The following is a 5,089-nucleotide window of genomic DNA, read 5'->3' on the forward strand; positions in this document are numbered from 1 at the left end:
CAGGTGTGACAGAGCAAGATGACGAGGACAGGAAGAAATGGAAGAAGATGATCTGCAGTGGCAACCCTAACGGAGCAGCTGAAAGAAGAAAAAGAAGAATATAACACTCCATCCACGGTGCCCTTTGTGTTCATATTTAGCTCTACATTGGCCATGGCATCCTGGCACAGCCAAAGCAGCCGTGTTCTTGTACAACTCTCGGACTTTTCAGCTTTTCAATGTGAATCTTTGGTATTTGTGTTGGTTTGTATTTTTTTTACCTAATAAATCTAGTTTTTATTATAATTAAGCAAACCTGTTTATTTCTTATTAATAACTTTGAACAGGAACTATAAAATGATACTGGAACAAAAATAACTGACAACCTGAAAAGGTTATAGCCAAGTAACTCGGGAGGTGCATTTAATAAAACCTTTATAAAACAACTGTTTAAATATTATGCGTTATTGACATGAGTCATGTTCATTTAACATAAAATAATTACTTTAACTGAGAATGAAAAAGTTTCATTCATTTTAGATAAACGTATCACGTTGTTTCAGGAGATATTTATTTAGTGCATTAAGCATAATGAAAGGATTTTTGATAAAAACAATGTTATTATGTGCAACCCAAGTACATATTTCTTTATTTTAATCTGACAGGACATTTTGTTGAGTGCACTGAAAAACAGCTGAAGACGTAATGTGATCCCAGTTGTGGCAAATTATCCACTTTAGGGAAAAATGGGCAAAATATGGGCACAGGACATGCTTGTGTGGGAATAAAACAGTCCGTGAGCAATGGACACGTTGTGTGTTTACCTTGGAGTTAATAAATGCTGCCAGAGGACCACCGCAGGACCACCAGCTCTAAAAATGAGCGGCTAGCCAGCAGAGGACCGATGTTAACCCGCTCGATGGCTACCACCGGCGCTCTAGCAGCTAAGAGCCGATCAGCCGCCAAGAGTGGGCCACGACAGCGGACTGGAGGCGCTTCACCTCACCGGGTTGTTTCGCGTCTGTTGCGGCGGTGCGCGCGGCTCGAGTGTCGGGGTTTCCAACGGATTACATCAGGGGCTGATTTAAGCGCCTTACGTCACATCCGGCATGTCAGAGCAGTGCGCACAAGAACTCGGCGTTCAGGAGACGAAGAATCAACAGACGTAGCAGCGCAAGCTGAAGAGAGAAGGAGGCTCGAAAACAGCGAGTGAGTAAACTTTGGCTCTGAACTTTTATCTTCTTGTACTTTCACCACACAATAGTTTTCTTAAAAACAAAAAAAACCTGCGCCTCTTCTGCCGTAGAAGTGCTCTGAGGGGCCATTGAAGAAGTTGTCGGCTTTCTGGGCGTGTTTGAGATGTTTGGTTAATTTCAGGTAAAGCCTCGTTAGTTTCACTTCGATTGATCCGCGTTTGAATAAAAGAAAGGCTCGTTACAAGGCCATATCTAGGGGGTGACAAGTTTACTGTGCCGAGGCCAGTCACGCTAATGGGGACCCCAACCTCCAGCGTCGGGCTTCAATGCCGCTGTCGAAAACCCCAAAGGAGATCCGCCATTAATGGCGCTGTTAACGGCTTTCCCAGCGCAAGTGAAGTAACGCCGACTCGCTCGTCTTATAAACCGCAGCCGTACAGTTGGCCTTAAGGACGTGAATATTTGTAAAAACGTCTGACAGTTTGGGATGTACAGTAGGATGGCCAGGCAATTTACTGTCAAAATGATTGTATTTGTCTAGTGAGTCCTAACACTGCCGGGCCAGCGTGTGAATGTGACGGCCGAAAAGCGCGCGGGCGGATGAGAGTTCACCGGAGTCTTACTGGCGGACATTTTCCAGATATTTGAGTTACGGTTAATAGAAATCACGCTTCTCAAATTATATTTTCATGGTAATCCTCCATTTGCAGTAAGTACGTGTCGGGGAGGCGAAGCTCGTCAGGCTGCTTGTCCCGCCGCACGAAGGTAACGCCGCTGCAGTCGGACCTTGTGATGGCGCCGAGAGGGAGCTGCGCCTTCGGAGTCCTCGCTACGCTGTTGTGCAGATGTTGGCCTGACGTGTGTTTTCAGCGATGGATGGAGGTAATTGTCAGGTGTACTTATTCTCGCATTCTCTTTGTTACTCGTTTAAAAAGCCACGTTTCACAAAGCGAATTCCACGCCGTTTCAGCCATAGTGAAGTAGCGTAGTAACTGAGCTTGTGACGATATCGACGTCGTGTGCACACAGTATACGTTTATATCCGCAGTATCTACAGATTACAACGTTTATATCGGCCTACCTGCGTACTTGTTGGTGTCATTACTGTCGCTGCTCATTATATATCAGTAGAGTGACACTGGATTAAAGAGTAGGGGGTCCTCACTGAGGAGTCACTGCTCACTGTCGTGAAAACAGGTGCCGCCCGTAAACGCCCATCCTCGAGCGATGCTCTAAAATCTTATGTTCATCGCAACCTTTTGTAATTTACACACGCGAATATTGGCATGCACACTGGTTTTAATGGACAGCGTAGACGTCAGCTGGGATGGTGTGCTTTATATGTGAAAACTAGTTTTGCTGCATAATAGAAAATTTGGCTGATAATGGCGTATAACATCTTATAGATATGCAAGAACCTGAGGAGGAAGGAGAGTCGTCAAGGAAGAAAAGCAAACCTGAAAATATTGTGTCTAAATCCAAAAAAAAAAAGTGAGTATCTGAAGCACAATCCACTGTAGTGTTTTGGTAATATGGCTCTTAAATGAATGAAGCTCTTAATGTTCAATGCAGGCACACGCAGAAGAGAACGACGTGCTATAGATAAAGGCACACGCAAACAGACGAGACAACAGTTCAGTGAATCAGAGAGGAACATGAGGAACATGAACACCGATACTGGCAACGTGGTATGTCATTGACTTATTTCTGTGCTTTATTATACTCCTTAAAACTGTATACACGTTAACAACTAATCTCTTAAAGGCCAAGCAATGTCCGAGTGAATTGATGAGACGCTTAAACAAGACAGGTGACATTTACTGGATTTTTGGCTGTACAAGTTTGACCCGTTGGTCATTTGTTCAGCCAGTTCAAACTGTTGGCCATCTCTGTTGGTTTCCAGCTATGTATTTAACTGCCTTTCTCCATTCTTTGGGCCAAACATCAATTCCAGCTCTGGGGCTTTACTACCAACGGTTCTTTTACCATCCTTGCATGGCTGCTCCTTGACGTGTTTCTTTTTTATTCACTTAACTCCACTGTCCTGTTCTTCTGTTAACACCAAGAATTAACATGAACCTTTCCAGTTCTTTTCGTGTCTTATCAGAACTAGGCGTAGTTCTGGATGACAAGCTACGTACAATGACATGCCGACACTTTCTAAGTCTCATCTTTTTCCTTCCCTCGATTAAAAGAGATCCGCGTTGGGAAATACACGATCTCCTCGGACGCACTGGACAGTCTAAAAGACAAGGAATGGCTGGATGATGCAGTAAGAGACTACACTGTGTGAACCAAATCGCACATGGAGATCTAGGATTGTTTTCTAATTTTTATTTTTTTTCCCCCTACAATGCAGGTCATTAATGGATATTTGCACGTTTTAATGAAGCGAAGCAGGCAAGTGGGAATTGCGTTGAAATTTTTGGTAGATGTGTCTTGCATTGCAATTTTCCAATCTTAATTTTTAATTTTCTTAAACAGCCCCATTTTTGCCAGATAGATGCAACTGTATCAACAGCACTATTTACTAAACCTGACGCAAAGCGAGATGCAAGGAAAAGGATAACTGGCAAAAATACTGAGGAAAAAGTTCAGCAAGAGCTAGAGGATTTGAGGGAAGACAAGATTAAAGAGGTTATTTACTTGTCCCAATTACAAGCTATGAATATGTTATAAAATCAATAATTATCACTAATTTGATTTTAAACCAATTCCTCAGATGGACATTCCTCAACAAGATGTCTGGCTGTGCCCTCGACAAGATGTTGACCACTGGTGTGTATTCTTGAACAAAGTTCAGTTGCCTTTATTTGTTTGCTTTTGTGTCAGTGAATTATATACGTGCGCCAATTACAAATTACTGACGTGTGATGCACACAGATATCTCACGTGATGGCTGACTTAGCACAGTCCAGGCTTGGCACCTTCTCTAAAAATGAAAAGCATTCAAATGTAAATGTTGTAGTGATTTGATGTGTGACTCGCTGCACTAAATATGTTTTAGATCATCAATGTCACCGTTTCACTGTGTGGGCCATTTATTACTTTTTTTTAACAATAATTGGGAATTTTTATCTGAATTATAAATTGTTTCTTCACAGAATGTTAACCCATAAATATAACGACACTCATCCAGAATGGCACCATAGGTTGTGAAGGAGGCCATCCAGCTGAACTCTTAACGGCTTTCTTTTTTTTCTGCTTGTCTTTTCCAGATGAAACTCTAAGAGTTTTGGGCTGCAAATAACAAACTGTTTTTCCTGTCCTCGTTTCTCTAATAAAAGATTAATCTAAAGTAAATGCGCCTCTAGTTTCATATGTATAACTAAATGACACATTTGATTTCCATCGCTGTGGTTAATGATTGTGGCTTTAGGGGTTTGAGTTATTAAAGTCATCAGGTGTCATTTGTTCTTACTGAGATTAATGGACGGGGAGAACACAGAAAATGTGTTGTGATCCTGAAACAGGAAGGTGGCTTAGGAATGGCACAGACAATCAAACTGTCATTTATATGTAAGGAATGTGGTGTTGTGGTGGGTGCTGTGACTGAGACGACTTGCTGCTCATCGCCTATCCAGACCTTGAAGGACTTCTTCACAATGGAGGGATGTTGCAGCACTCGACTGGATGTTTAACGATGACCGCAGTAGAAATGGCCGAGCACAAAGACGTCTACAGTGGTGGCGGCTGGTGATGATTCTGTTTCAGTGACAGTGGTAGGTAGTTGTGTGTGTCACACTTTTAGTCACCTTACACTTCACATTCAGTGGATATCAACTGCAGATAAGTGAATACTTATGGTGCTCATCGGAGTGTCCTGTGTGTGACATGTGACAGTGTCTGCAGTGTCTCTCGGCCTCTCTGACCAGCTCTGGATTGACAGGTTTGACGTGGGGGTCCAACAGAGT

At 42.7% G+C, this 5,089-nt stretch overlaps 2 long non-coding RNA genes across 2 annotated transcripts; both read left to right on the forward strand.

Annotated features, from left to right (window-relative positions):
* The first annotated feature begins 1,065 nt into the window (after nucleotides 1-1,065).
* Nucleotides 1,066-3,549, forward strand: LOC120520135. Its single transcript, XR_005631776.1, has 5 exons — nucleotides 1,066-1,188; nucleotides 2,582-2,666; nucleotides 2,748-2,985; nucleotides 3,371-3,447; nucleotides 3,535-3,549. It is a non-coding gene; the product is annotated as an uncharacterized LOC120520135 (long non-coding RNA).
* Nucleotides 3,550-3,857: 308 nt separating this feature from the next.
* LOC120520136 lies at nucleotides 3,858-4,478 on the forward strand. The gene is made up of 2 exons (XR_005631777.1): nucleotides 3,858-3,953; nucleotides 4,394-4,478. It is a non-coding gene; the product is annotated as an uncharacterized LOC120520136 (long non-coding RNA).
* The last annotated feature ends 611 nt before the right edge of the window (nucleotides 4,479-5,089 follow it).

This window comes from Polypterus senegalus, unplaced genomic scaffold, assembly GCF_016835505.1.
Source record: "Polypterus senegalus isolate Bchr_013 unplaced genomic scaffold, ASM1683550v1 scaffold_4259, whole genome shotgun sequence".
Taxonomy (NCBI): Eukaryota; Metazoa; Chordata; class Cladistia; order Polypteriformes; family Polypteridae; genus Polypterus; species Polypterus senegalus.